We start from the raw sequence: 15,831 nt of genomic DNA, 5'->3' as shown, positions 1-15,831 counted from the left end.
CAGGGGGAATTGATCAAAGAGAAATTGAAATAAATCCCCTAAAATAACCTGTTCATGACCTTGTTCCTCAGCAACAGAACATGGGAGAAACATCTAGCAGAAACCAGTTGGTTGTAAAACCTCACAAGTACCAAAGTTCTTATCCTATTGAGAACATTATCACTGATCCAACATCTGGAGTCAAAACTAGATCACAATTAAAGAATCTGTATGCTTTTGATGCCTTTTTATCTCTTATTGAACATAGAAATGTTGTTGAGGCTTTGCAGGATGCAGATTGGGAGAATGCAATGCAAGATGAACTCAATCAGTTTGAGAGAAGTCAAGTTTGACATCTAGTTCCAATACCCAAGCACAGATCAGTTATTGGTACAAATGGGTCTTCAGAAACAAACTTGATGAAGATGGAACAGTTACAAGAAATAAGGCAAAACCGGTGGTCCAAGGTTACAGTCAAGAGGAAAGCATAGATTATGATGAGACTTTTGCTCCAGTTGCAAGACTTAAGACAATCAGACTCCTCATAGCCTTTGCATCACACATGGAATTCACTCTTCATCAGATGGATGTCAAAAGTGCCTTCCTGAATGGCTACCTGAAAGAAGAAGTGTTTGTAAAACAACCTCCAGGGTTTGAGAGCAAAGAATGTCCTGAGCATGTGTACAAGTTAGACAAGGTTCTATATGGACTCAAGCAGGCCCCAAGAGCATGGTATGAATGACTTTCCAAATTCCTATTGGAGCATGGTTACAAAAAAGGTAAAATTGACAGTACCTTATTCTTAAGGGAAAAAGGTAAGGATCTCCTTGTGGTACAAATATATGTTGATGACATAATCTTTAGGGCCACCACTGATAAACTAAGTAAGGACTTTGCAAAATTAATGGAGAATGAGTTTGAAATGAGTATGATGGGTGAGCTTAACTTCTTCTTAGGCTTGTAGATCAAACAAAGTCCTAATAGAACCATGACCCATCAGCAGAAGTATGCAAAAGAGCTTATCAAAAAGTTTAAAATGGAAGAATCAAAAGAAATAGACACACCCATTGCAACTGCCACTAAATTAGACATTGATGAACCTAGTTCATCAATTGATCAAAAGTTGTATAGGGGTATGGTTGGTTCACTCTTGTATCTTACCTCCAACAGACCTCACATTGTTTTCAGTGTAGGGCTTTGTGCTCGTTTTCAGGCAAATCCAAAAGAGTCTCACTTGACTGTTGTTAAGAGGATACTAAGATATCTGAAAGGCACCACTGATTTGTATCTTTGGTACCCCAAATGTAGTAATTTCAATCTAGTAGGATATGTTGATTATGCATGTTTCCTAGTGGATAGGAAGAGCACTTCAGGTATGGTACACTTCCTTGGTTCATGTCTAGTGTCATGGGCTACTAAAAAGCAAAATTCAGTGGCCTTATCTACTGCTGAAGCTGAGTATGTTGTTGCTGCCTCTTGTTGTGCTCAATTGCTATGGATCAAACGGCAGCTAGTAGACTTTGGCATTGAAGTTGGTTGCATTCCTATATTCTGTGATAACACTAGTGCTATAAGTATGACAAAGAACCCTGTTCATTATAAGAGGACTAAGCACATAAATGTTAGTCATCATTTCTTAAGAGACAACTATGATAAAGGTTTGATCTCCATAGAATTTTGTGCTACTGATAAGCAAATTACTGATATCTTCACTAAAGCACTGAGTAGAGAAAACTTTGAGAGGAATAGGTTGGAATTAGGGATGATTAAGATCACCTAATAGATCCATCTCAGAATGCATAAAAAAATTTGGCTAGGAATTCTAACCTTGTGTAAATATCTAAATTAATTCGTACTCAGTTTCATACTTTAATTAATATACTCCTGTGATATGTGTATATATGACTCACTGGTCTCTTACAACATTTTTTCTATTATGGCATTTGAAGCATGTTCAAGAGAGTTCTATATGAAGAACCTGGTTCATCAGTATGGGTTCATATGAAAGTTCAGGTATGTTTTCTATACTCTGCACAATTAGAAAGATTAATAATTCAATCATGAGCAGAAGTCCTATACTTGTCAAATTTCTAGAAAATTCTATTCGTTGAGCATTGAACCAGTTTCGTCCATCTAGAACTCTAAACCGTGATTTTCGCCTAATATCTAGGGAAGCCAAATCTATCATTAAATTCTAGAATTTCAGTTTGATTAGAATTCTATTTGACCCCTGAAAAAGCTGGCGTTAATTATTTAATGTCTAATTCGCTTTAAATACACACCACATCTCCAGTCTTCTTCATAATTCTAAAACCGTCAAAAATTCCTCTTCAATTCTAATTGCCCTCTTCTCCAAAATTCCCAAATTCTCTCAAGAAATTAAGAATCATATCTAACCCACAAGATCATCCTGGAACTCCTCCACCACCATCTCCCTCAAATTCATCCTCATCTACTCCACATAGTGTATCTCCAAAACCTAGGTTTCGAAGGCAGAAAATGCTTGCTCGAAAAACTGTAGCATCTGGGGATTTGAGGAAGGTTTTAAATGAAAGGTTTAAAGCTAGCCAAGTGAAAGAAAGCCCAGCTCCAAAGTCTGATTCTAGCTCTGAGACTGAATCCTTTCAATCCGCGACTGAGGGAGATGGACATGGGTCTTCTGACTCTGAAAAGACTCAAGAATCTCTTTTTGAGGTAAGTTCTTCTGTGGTTGAAAAATTAGAAACTAGGTTTGTTCTGGTTGGACCCATTAGGGATGTTGATTTGCCTGAGATGAGTAGGAGTGGAGGTAAAAAGAAGTCTAAAAAAGAAAAAGAGAGAGAGAGAGTGTGCATATGGAGAAGATGAGGGAAAAGGGAAGGGAGCAGTTCTTGCTCTATGTGGGGTTGCACAAGATAGGTTAGATGAGAGTGGCATGAAGTTAGGGGGAAGTGGTTCTGGGGAAGCAACTGAGGGGTTGGTTCATCTAAGCAAACAAAGAGATGAACCTGTTTCATCTACTGAAGAAATCTTGGCTGACCTACTGAAAAAGGTTGGGGCAAGTTATGACCCAAATAAACGCAAAGCTACTATACCAAAAGCCCCAAATGTTCCCAAGCCATCCAAGAAAAGAAAAGTCGCATCCCCAACACTTACTGCCTCTTCAGTGCCTAGGGGAAGAGCCACAAGAATCAGGGTAAAACAGAGTGAAGCTGATCTATAAAAGGCTTTAGAAGAAAGCAAGAAAATGAAAAAGGATAAGGGAAAGGGAAAGGTTGCAGAATCCTCAGAGGCTGTTGAGGAAGAAGAGATGGAACTAGTCCATCAAGAGAGGGGTACAACAGTGGAGGTTCCTACACCCAAGCCTAAGAAACCCAAGACTTCCTCCAAGAAGTCCTCCTTTGTGCTTGTAGCTGCTGAACCCACACTAGCCAAGAGGACAAGATCTGCATTAAAAGCTAAACAAACCAAAGTTTCTGATCATGATAATCGGAGTGGAGAAGAAGAAGAAGAAGAAAAAGAAGAAGATGAATCTGAGAATAAACAAGATAAGCTTGCCATTTTTGGCAGAAGAAAAATCTTAAAAGGTAGATTGTTGAAGGACCTGGTGGAACCAGGGATGATGAGATTGGTAGACTCTTTGGCTACTCAGGGATGGAAGGACATGGTCCTTCAGATGGAAGGTAGGCTAGCTAGAAATGAGTTGATTGAATTTATGGCAAATGTTGCTGTTAAGGATGGAGTTGTCAATAGCCAGGTGAAAGGAGTTCAAGTGCAGTTTGATGTTGTGAAACTGGGAGAGATTCTGGATATACCCTCTGAAGGGTTTGATGACTATACTAGGCAAAGGTGGACATGCCTGGACTCCCTCCCCACTGCCCTTGAAATCACCAAAAGGTTCTGTGATTCAGAGAATATGAATGAAGCCAGAGTTGTGCAGAAAAGTGAGATGAGGCCTCAACACAAGGTGGTGTTTGAGTTTGTCAACAAGTGCTTATTTCCAAGACAGGAGAGAAGGCACACTACTAACTACATGGATCTGGTTCTTATAGAATGCCTGGAGAGAGGAAAGCAAATCAACTAGCCTGCCCTCATAGTCAAACTGCTAGACAGGGTCATAAATGGTTCCAAGGCTCATGCTACCCCATATGGCTTCATACTAACCACAGTTCTAGACAGGCTCAATGTGCCTCTGAAGAAATGGGAAATGGCCTCGAGCAAAGAACACTTTGGTATCAAAACTCTTCTTGCTTGTGACTATCCAGTCAATGTCATCCCAGTTGAACCTGGTTCATCCTTGAGGACACCCATCAACAGCAAGGTTAGGACTTTGGTTCAGGAATGTGCAGCTAAGGATGCTGAAATTGCTAGGCTCAAGGCTCGTGTGGTTGAAGTGGAAGCTGAGAGGGATGGTCTCAGAATTGAGCTTGCAAAAGAAAGGGATAAGAATGATGGAATCTTCAGAACATGCTAAATCTTCTCCAAACTCAACCCTCCAGTTCCGCCAAGCCTTAGGACTCCTAGTTTCTGTCTCCTGAACTAGTTCTAGTACCCCCCCCCCCCCACTGACCCAGATTAGGTATTTTTCTATTTTTTGCTCATGGTTTGGATGTTTTTCTTTCTTTTTATGGATTGTTAGTGGCAACATATCTCTCTCAATGAAAACTGTTGTTTTCTCTTGTTCAATGATTATTCTGACCTTGATAGTTTAAATATGTTTGTTTGATTATTGATGATTACACCATGATTGCACTTGCAGTTACCCCAGTGGCCATGAGTACTTATTAAAATATGGAATTCACACTGTGTATGCAACTTTTCGATGATGCCAAAAGGGGGAAGAAATATTGTGCTTTACACATTATTCTGAAATAAGTGATATTTATAACCTAATTAACCTGGTCCTTGATGAAAAGAAAATTTTCTACGTTTAGTGTTGATGGTTAAGCTGAGTTCTTACAGGTTTTTTGATCAGTAAAAAACACAGAGTTTGTCATCATCAAAAAGGGGGAATTTGTTGGCCCAAGAACAGGTGAAGTTTTGAAGAATGACAAATGAACTAAGTCATGGACCAGGTCCATCTTGTAAAGCACTGTCATGATCAACCTACATATGTGAGATGCACGTGAAGGAGATAAGTCTTACTGATCAAGCAGTAATATCTCCTGATCTGATCGAAAAGGTTGCATATTGGATAAGGGGAAAAATCTCCTTATATGAAGAGAACACAATCGGGAAAAAGAGAGTGTTAGAGTTTGATATCTTCAAGGACTCAACTACGATAGAAGATCAGAAATTGAGTCCCAATCAAACTCTGATTTATAACCTATTAAATGTCAGTGATTGTTCTCTTTTACAGGTATTGCACAAACACAGAAGTTAAACTAAATTGAAAGCAAAAGAACAAGGCAATTTTGCAAGCAATTTATGTGAGATTTGAGTGTGCACTCCTGAAGCTACTTGAATGAGATAGAAGAACCATTTCTATTGTGTTTTTTCTTATTCTAGTTCAATTGTAGTAGATGGTATAAAGTTGTACCTTTTAGCTTTCATAGAAGCAATTATATTAGGTACTTTGAGTGTTCAAGTTATAAGCTAACTTGAAGTTGTCGCAACAGTTGAGGTTGTGTGCTACAAGGGATTAGAGTTAATCCTTAGGTTTACAAAGAGTTTTTGTAAATGCTATTTTGGCTCAGTGATTTTAGTGGAAGTTTGGAAAAATCCTACTGAGTAGTAGGTCGTGGTTTTTTCACCTTTTGAGCCAGGTGTTTTCCACATAAAAATCTCTGTGTTCTTTATTTTATGTACTTTATATTCTACAAACAGTAGTAGTTAGAACACCTAGAAGAACCAGGTTCTTCTAGAGCGAGAATTGGGTACCACACAAATCACCCCCCCTCTTATGTGGTATTGACGTTTAGAACATCAAAAACTCAATCAGTGATACCAGCAACGAGGGGGACAAGGCCACTCCGGTCAACGACGGGCAATATCCAAGACATGTTCGAGAGGCAACTCTTGATGATGTTGAAGACGAGCACATCACTGAAACAGTAAGAATCCTGAGGGATCAACAAAAGGCTATTATGGGCCACCTCTCACAACAGGATCAGGTCATGATGGAATTGAGGCAAGCGTTGTCGAGTGCTTCCAACAATGCGAATGGATGAGGATCAATTCCTCCTGGTGCTCTCGCAAACCAAACAATGAGGGTTGACAACAACACCCCGAGGGGCAAAATCGACTTCGTTAGAGTCGGAGAGAATGATAGCGGATCTAGTAATAACAATGAGAATGATCCATTTAAAATCGAATTTATGCAATTTATGATGGTAATAAACACCCGAATGGATCAAATTCCGGGTGCACCACCAGTATTGAAAGGACCAAACTCAAAGAAATACACCCAGGTGTCGTTCAAACCAAGCACGACACCAGAGTTGATCCCAAAATGGTTCAAGATGCCGGATGTGCCGAAATATGATGGGACTTCGAATTCTTAGGAGCACATCACCACATATATAACGGCGGTGAAGAGCAACGACTTAACTCCGCACGAGATTGAGTCAGTCTTACTGAATAAATTTGAGGAGACCCTCACGAAATGGGCCCTGACATGGTATTCACTTTTACCTGAGCACTCAATAGATTCCTAAGAGATGCTTGTGGATTCTTTTATCAAGGCCCGTGTTGGGGGCAAGAAGGTACATGCCCGAAAGGCCAACATATTCAGGATTGTATAAGAAGAGTCCGAATTGTTGTGGGAGTTCGTGACCAGATTCCAGAAAGAAAGGATGTTGTTACCGGTCGTACTAGACGAATGGGCTGCTGAAGTATTTACTAAAAGGTTGAATCCGAAAAGTTTTGATGCTTCTTGAAAATTGAAAAAAAGTCTTCTCAAGATCCAGGAAACAACATGAGCGGATGTTCACAACCGGTACGAGCCGAAGATAATTAAGGATGCCTAGCTCGATTTCCCAAGATCAACTAAGGGTCAGGACCGGGAGAAGAATACGAAGAAGTCAAAGGATGATTTTGACATATATCGACGGCTATCTAGAGGTCGATTTTTGCCCTATGAAAGGGTCGAAGGACGAGACAGAGGTTTTCGGTCGGTGGATAGATTCAGTGCCAATAAGATAACTGATCTCGACCGAAATAATAGATCATTGCAGGACAAGGTGATATGGGCTTCTGATACTCTTCCTACCCTAGGCTATCCGAATACAACTTCAACGTTAGCATAATGGAACTAGTGTCAGCTATGAGGAACGTTAAGGAATCACGGTTCCCGAGGCTAATAAGATCTGATCCTAGCTAGAGGGATCCTAATTTATGGTGCGAGTACGATGGAACCAAAGGCCACCAAACTGGGAACTGTCGGCATGTGCGTGAGGAGGTGGCAACATTGCTGAAAAATGGCCATCTAAGAGAATTCTTAAGCGACCGAGCTAAGAACGACTACGTCCTCAACTGGGATAACCCAAAACCCTTGAAAGCGGAAGAAAATCCCCCTCGTCTGATGATCAACATGATTTTTGGGGGGAACGAGATTAATAGTATAACATTCTTGGCAGTGAAAAGGACAAAGGTATCAGTGGCTCATAGCAAGAGACTCCGGGAAGTCACTGAGTACGACATCACCTTCATAGATAAGGATGCAGATAGACTCTTACTACCGTACAATAATGCCCTAGTAATTTCTCTTAATATTTTAGATTTTAAATTAAACATGTTTTGGTAGACCCAGGAAGTTCAGCCAGTATTATCCAATGGAGAGTACTGGAGCAAGCCAAGTTGACCGAAGTATCATCCGACCACAAATCTTCTCGCTGGGTTCAATTTTGCAAGCATGACAACTCGAGGAGAAATTTTGTTGCCTACGAATGCTGAAGTAGTAATGAAGACGATCCTTTTTGAAGTGGTAAACGATGATATGGGCTACAATATTATCATTTAGAGACCATGGATATATAAGATGAAGGTTCTGCCATCAACATATCATCAACTGTTGAAAATCCCAACTCCCGTAGGAATTAAAAAATGAAAGGAGACCAACCGTCGGTAAGGGAAATGAACACGATCTCAGTTTCCAGTAGCAAAGGGAAGGATCATGCAACATAGCAATTATAGGAACCGACGTATGCTCATATGCTGAACGAAGTCAACCAGAAGGATGAGGAGTCAGAATCCTATCAGGCACCAAGATATTTCCAGGTACTAGAAGAAAGGGACGTAATAAAGTCCACAGTGGAAGAACTCGAACAAGTCGCATTGTTTGAAAAGTTCTTGGAGAGGAAGTTTCACTTGGGGACAGGACTAAACCCCGAGCTCAGGCCAGGATTCACAAAATGTCTTAAATTTAAAATTGATTATTTTTCATGGTCGCACCAGATGTGGCTGTGCATAAGTTAAGTTTAGATCGGTGAGGCAGAAAAATGCCCTATTACCGAGGTCACAAACAAATTCTTCAAAGAAAAGGTAACTCGTTTGCTTAATATTGGTTCGATCCGGAAGGTAAAGTATCCTGACTAGCTAGCTAACATAGTAGTAGTTCCTAAGAAGAAAAATAAACTTCGCATGTGCGTAGACTATACAGATCTAAATAAGGCGTGCCCCACATACTCGTTCTGATTGCCAAACATTGATCAAATGATTGATGTGATGGCAGGGCAGGGCACGAGTTAATGAGCTTCCTCGATGCTTATTCGGGTACAACTAAATCAAGATGAACCCAGAGGATCAGGAAAAACTTCATTCATAATGAACTTTGGCACATATTTCTATAATGTGATACCTTCGAGCTAAAGAACGTCATAGCCATTTATCAGAGGCTTGTAAACAAAATGTTTGAGAAACAAATAGGGAAAACCATGGAAATTTACATAGATAATATGTTGGTTAAGTCTTTGAACATAGGTGATCATCTTAAACACTTACAAGAGACCTTTGACATTCTAAGGAAGCACAACATGAAGCTTAACCCCCAAAAAATGTGCATTCGGAGTCAGCTCCCGTAAAATATTTGGGTTCATGGTGTCGCAAAGGGGGATCAAAGTCAATCCTAATAAAATTAAATCCATCAAAGACATCCCTGACTAGCTATCAAATGTGAAAGAGCTTCAAACGTTGACAAGAAGACTAGTCGCATTAAGCAGGTTGAGTTCCCGGTCTTTAGAAAAATGTCATCACTTCTTTTCACTTCCCAAAAAGAAGAACAACTTTGAATGTACTTCGGAATGCCAGCATGCTCTGAAGGATTTAAAAAGATATTTGTCGACCGATTGCTGATTTACTTAGCAATCTCGGAGGTAGCGGTAAGTTTCATTTTAGTCGTTGAAAACAAAGGTACGAAATCTCCTATTTATTATGTTAGTACAAATTTAATGGGAGAGGAAACTCGCCACCCACATCTGGGAAAATCGGCCTTAGCTTTCGTGGTCGCCGCTCAAAAGCTTAGGACTTATTTCCAATGCCATCTGATAGCCGTGGTGATAACCTTTTCCCTACGGAATATCCTTCACAAACCTGAACTATCAGGGCGACTAGCCAAGTGGGCAATCGAAATGAGTGAATTTGACAAAGAGTACAATCCTAGAACAATGATTAAATCACAAGTTTTGGCCGACTTTGTGACCAATTTCTGTCCAGGATTGCTACCTTTGGCTATCAAAGAAGCAGTGACAGTATCGGAATCGACGTCAGGAGTTTGGACCTTGTTCATGGATGGAAATTCCAATGTGAAAGGGTCCGAGCTCGGCGTAGTGCTGATCATGCCTTCGGGAGAAACCCTGAGACAAGACATAAGAATTGTTCCTCTTAAGTCGAGTATGAAGTTTTGATTGCATGACTCGAGCTGGCTTAAGGACTAGACTCCAAGGTCTTAGAAATCAAATATGATTCCCAATTGGTAGTAAATCAGGTCTACGGGATCTTGGAAGCCAAAAGAATCTCATGCAACAATATATAGTGAACGTCTAGGCTCTACTTGCATGGTTCAAGGAATGGTCAATTATACACACCCCGAGGGAAGAAAAGGCGGAAGCAAACGCACTAGCCAATCTAGGATCGTCCACAAAAATGAAATGATCAGACTCTGGTATGGTCATACAGCTTATGCATTTGGTATTGGACATAGACGCCTATTATGAAGTAAACACGACCAATTTGTTCTGGGACTGGATAAATGAGATCCTTGACTATCTTGAGCACATAAATCTACCTGAAGATCCCAATGCATCTCGAACGCTGCGCACCAAAGCAACTCGATATTGCTTTAGGGGAGGTCAATTGTTTAGAAAATCTTTTCAAGGCCTGTTGGCCCGATGCTTCGGAGCCTCCGAAGCTAATTATGTCATGAGAGAAGTTCACAAAGGAATCTGTGAAAATCGCTCGGGTGCGGACTCATTGATATTAAAACTTATTTGGGCAAGATATTACTAGACCCGGATGGAACAAGACGCTAGGAAATATGTTCGGAAATGTGATAAGTGTCAATGCCATACACCGTTGGTAGCCAACCGATAGAGTTATTACACTCGACTCTATAACCTTGGCCATTAATGAAGTGGGGAATGAACATAGTCGGTCCGCTACCACCCCGCCCCTGGTAAGGTAGGATTCTCTTAATTTTAACTGACTATTTTTCTAAGTCGGTTGAAATAGGTCCTTACCAGAAAATCGATGAGCGCGACGTAGCAGATTTTTTGTGCTAGAACATAATTTGCAGGTTTGGGATACCAAAAGAGATAGCCTGCGACAACGGGCCACAATTTATAGGCACAAAGGTCATAAAATTCCTTGAAGATCTTAAAATCAAAAGAATCACATCATCACCTTACCACCCGAGCACAAACGGTCAAGCAAAATCTACAAACAAGTTTATTATCCAAAATCTCAAAAAGAGATTGGAAGCATCCAAAGGCAAATGGCCCAAAGAGCTGCTGGGAGTACTATGGGTGTATCGAACAACGACCAAATCAAGCGCGAGGGAGACTCCTTTCTCTCTAATATACAGAGAAGAAGCCTTGATCCCGGTGGAAGTAGAAGAACCTACCCTGAGATACTTCCGGGAGGACGAAGAAACAAATGACGAAGCATTATTGGTCATATTGGAGTTGCTCAACGAACGCAAGGACTTGGCGCATATAAGGATGACAGCCCAAAAACAGAGAATGGGAAGATATTACAATCGAAGAGTCAACCTCCATTATTTCAAAGTAGGAGATTTGGTTTTAAGGAAAGTAACTCAAAACACCAAGAGCTCAAGCTAGGTATGACATGGGAAGGCCCATACCGGTTTTCAGCTGTCACCGAGAAAGGGTCATACAAATTGAAAAATCAAGGCGGAGTAAAGTTGCCGAGCAACTGGAATGTGGCACACCTCAAAAGATACTATTGCCGATGAGCACTGCCTATACTGAAAGTATATGTTGCACTCTTTTTACCTTCGTCTAGTTTTTATCCCAATTAGGGAATAAATTTGTATCATCGGGACCAGGGACTACGCGACCAGTCTCATAGAAATAAGTTGTACAAATTAGCCACAAGTAGTGGCAATTTCTTTTTCGCACAACAAATGTTTATGGACTTTCGAAAATGGAAGGAATTAAGTAAAGTCCTTTTATTTTTATCTTGTTTCTTGTCCGAACGATGAATTAATTTTATCATTTGAAAGTTAAACAAGTACTTCAAATGCTAATGCTGGAATGAACATGAGACATCCTTTTGAAGAGCACCGTAAACATAAGAAGGCACACTCTTATGACACCCTCACAGTAAATGGTTGATTTCGGAAGAATTTATGCTCGGAATTCAAATGCTATTGAGGAAAACTGCACCCGAAGCCTTGCATAATTCGATGCAAAGAGAAAAACTTGTCCAATACTTAAACGAAAAAGTATTTTTATATAATTACGTGCCAAGCAGCACAAATACAAAAGTTTGAAGTAAGAAACAAAAAGGAGAGAAATAAAAATGCTAAACTATTGCATCCCTAGAATCTGGGGGAAGAGAAGCATCTGCGCCCCTAAGATAAGTAAGTGAATCTGTTGCCGGCTCAAGGTTTTGACCTTCATAATCATCCCCTTCAAGTTGTTCACCCATTTCTGATAACTCAGAAATGGAACCAGAGGAATCAGTCATATCAGGTTGGACCGGAAAGCCTGTTCGGGCAGTGGACTCCAGCTCACAGGCCTTGGCGATCTCCGCATCAAAGTCAATGACACCCGTTTTGGCCTCTTCCAAGGTTTTTCTCCTCATGCTATACATAAAGTATATTTTTTCAAAAATGAGGGGAGTCGCTCGGTGCTGAAGCTCTTCCTTAAGCTGGTTAACCTCGGTCGAAAGGTTATTTCTCTCAAAACTAATGGCCTGAAGGTTGACGTCGAGGTCACGGATAGTGGACTTGTAAACTTTATTATTCTCCATGACCTTCCTATACTTCTCCTTCATCCGGGCATGCTTCTACTCAGCAGCATTAGCTTTTTCACCTTTGAAGCTCAAGGCTGCCTCCAAATTATTCAGTCTTTCAATAGAGGCAGCCTCACGATCGGTAGCAACAAGAACGACATTTTGGACCTCAACCCACTTTGCCTTGGCTTCTTCAAATTTTACCCTTAACAGGGCGGCCTCTTGGCTGGGGATCACTAGTTCTTGCTCGTTTTGCTGCAACTGAGCCTCGAAGTTAATGGCCTCAGCAACTTGTACTTCCAGTTCTAGGAGGCGAGCACCAATTTGATCCCACTCGGCCAACAATTGATCCCACTTAGAGGTGAGTTTCTCTTTGTCAAGGATCAACCTCGGAAGGCCCTCGAAAGAAAGGAAGTTAGCCTACAAAACAAAAGTACAAATTAAAAATCATGCCATAACAAAGATATAAAGAACAACAGATGGAACAAAGATCATACCACCACTATGTCATGTATGGCATTGTTTACCATACACTCTCCTAAGAGAGACTGTATTTTATTCCTATCCTTCTTTGAAGCCAGAGGCTTCAGATAATTGGCAAGTTCTACCGGTCGGGACATCAGATGACATTCGGTAGAAATTGAGAGGGAGACGCTCCTCCTCCTCCTCTAAGGATCTACGGAGGGGACTGAATAGTTATGCCCCAAGTTCCCATAAACTGGGGATTGGGGAGGATGTACATCCTCCTCTCGGATGACTGCGGTCGGTAGAGAAGATGTAGTAGTTGCTGGTGGCAAAGAAGGAGATGAAGCTGATGGCGTTATAGGTTAGGAAGCAGATACGGAAAAAGGAATGCTAATTATTGGTTGCTCAACAACCGAAGATGTAAGAGGCTTGGTACTCAGCCTCGCAATACTGATAACAGTGGGCTCGAACATGAGATTTGGCATCCTCAACCATATCAAACTCGCCTAGAGCGCTTGGGCGTCGTCATCGGTTGGTATTATTAGCTCAACAGATTGAGCATTTTGTTGAGCTGATGAAGGTCATCGTCTTCTATGCAGAGAAACCCCTTCATCACTGGCTTCTCCTTCACCATTGATGCCCATAGTGGTTGCAGCAGGCTCGGGCACGACGCTCTTCGCCTTTTTATTTTTTCCCTCGACCATAGAGGAACATCACCTTTTTTATTGCTTGTTGCCGGGGACTCCGAGAATAAGTACCTGCACTGGATGCAGATCCGGCTACACCCGTTTGAGTGAAGGCCTCCTGCAGAAACATCGCCCCATCTTCAGGATCAGCCAAAACGTCCTCCTCGGGGATGGTAACAAAGCTTTGTGAAACACCTGAATTCAACAAAGGAAAAATTAGTCGGTTTTCTTATATGTGGGATGAAGACAAGATAAGTTCGAGAATCAACTTACCATGATTTTTGGCCTTCCACCCGTATTTGAGGGCCCGTTCTTTCCATTGACGGGTCTCGGGCATGGTGATATCCAAAATCTTCTGGACCCACTGGTCCAAGCCTTCGACCATTGGTGGTGTCCACTGAGTTACTGAAATAATGAAAAAAGAAGGATCGATGATAACATGGAATAGCCTTCAACTAGAAGAAAGGATCGACGGTTTATTTACGTGTACAATTCCATGATTCAGGAAATGATGGGGTTGTGAACGGGATGATGTCCATGGTGGCAATTACAACGAAACACTCCATCCATCCACGGTCGTTGTCATCATCCATGTTGGTGAGTAGAGCACGGTGACCATGTTTACTGAAATTTATCATTCCCCCATGAAAAATCTTGGGGGAGTAAAGGTTCATCAGTCGGTCCAGGGAGAGCTCTTCCCCCGTCTCCTAGCATAGACGCCGAAGATAGGTGACCGTTCTCCACATAGAAGGGATCACCTATGCCAAGCAAACCTGGTAACGGAAGCAAAACTCGAAGATAACGGAGTCAAGCCCTCCACTCAATAAGAACGGGCCCAAAGTAATGGGGTACGTGTACACGTACATAAAATCCTTCTTGGAGAAGGTTACCGACTTTGCTAGGTCAAGAGCGATCATGTTCAAATCCTAGAAACAACAGTCTTTCTTTATAGTAAGGATGCTAGACAGATGAATGGAAGAAGAGTATATACCAATAGTCCATGTGTGGGAGTTAGTAGAAGGAAACTTCCCTTAAAATCCTTAGTCGTAGTAAGTTTTCTGGGGATAATGGTGCTCAGCGTAGGAGGAGCATCTTCATTAGTACTTTCTTTGTTCTTTGAAGAACTAGATTTTTTAGAAGAAAAAGCCATAGTTAACAAAGGGAAATAAGGTTTTCTCTTAAGAAGAAGGTTGAAAGTAAGAGTGAGTTGAGTAAAGAAAGTTTGAAAAATTATGAAGTATAAAAGAAGAAGATTGATGCGTATTAGTGAAGGAATAGGCGGTTAAAATCGTGGCCATGATTACCTCGAGAACTAGTGAACGTGTTGCTAAATCATGGGAGGCATGTTCGGGGCATTAAATGCGGATTGACGTGCGTCTAATCAACTGTCATAAACTTTTCAGAGGGGGTCAAAGAATTTTCCGCCAAGAAAGGTATCTTCACCAACTTCCTGGTGATACAAGGATATGCCACCGGAAAGCAAGGGGATATCTGTATACAAGGATATGCCACCGGAAAGCAAGGGGATATCTGTATAAGGCAAATTATGTTCATATTAAATACTCGCATAATAGAGCGGTGCGTGGAACCGAAGACAGATGGAAAGCAAAACAAATCGAAATCAAGTCCAGGGGCAGCAATCTCGGTTGTCCCCGAAGGGAATGTTGCTCATAAAGACAAACAAAGGCCTGCTACCTGGGAACATTCAATGAAGAATATTCTATAGCATTAAGTACATGGTCTGTAACAGAGAATATGACATTCATAGCTTGCCGTTATATATTTTTAATAGCCCCCATAAATGTTATTTAAGAGGGGCTTGATTCAAGGACCTTGTTCCCTAGGTGCAACTATAAATAGTGAGTTCAATAACCATTGTAAAACGACAGATGATCTGACAAACTTATGCTATAAACTGTTGAAAGCTCAATAAATATTTTATTTTCTTACTTATTATATCGTTATTATTGCTTTCGGAAGTTCTGCTTCCGGAACAAAGTTCTATGTCGTCTTATCTCGATTTCAACGCTAAGTCTTATATTTTTATTTAATCTATTTATTATTTTGGGATCAAATCAATTGGCTTGTCTATAAACCATGTATAACTTCAAATATATCATTTACGGGTAAACATATATGGTAGTAACATAGAAAGAATCTGACTAAAAAAGAACGAATATTGAAAAATAAATGATATCACTAGATAGGAGGTTGTAACTTTAAAGCAAATGATTAATTGTATCCTAATAGTTAGCTTAACTTACATCGATCTCACGTTATCCTTTTTATTTTTTTAAATTTATCTTTCTCC

This window comes from Nicotiana tabacum, chromosome 7, assembly GCF_000715075.1.
Source record: "Nicotiana tabacum cultivar K326 chromosome 7, ASM71507v2, whole genome shotgun sequence".
NCBI lineage: Eukaryota > Viridiplantae > Streptophyta > Magnoliopsida > Solanales > Solanaceae > Nicotiana > Nicotiana tabacum.
The sequence above is the reverse complement of the archived record's forward strand: the minus strand, read 5'-3'. Positions refer to the sequence as shown.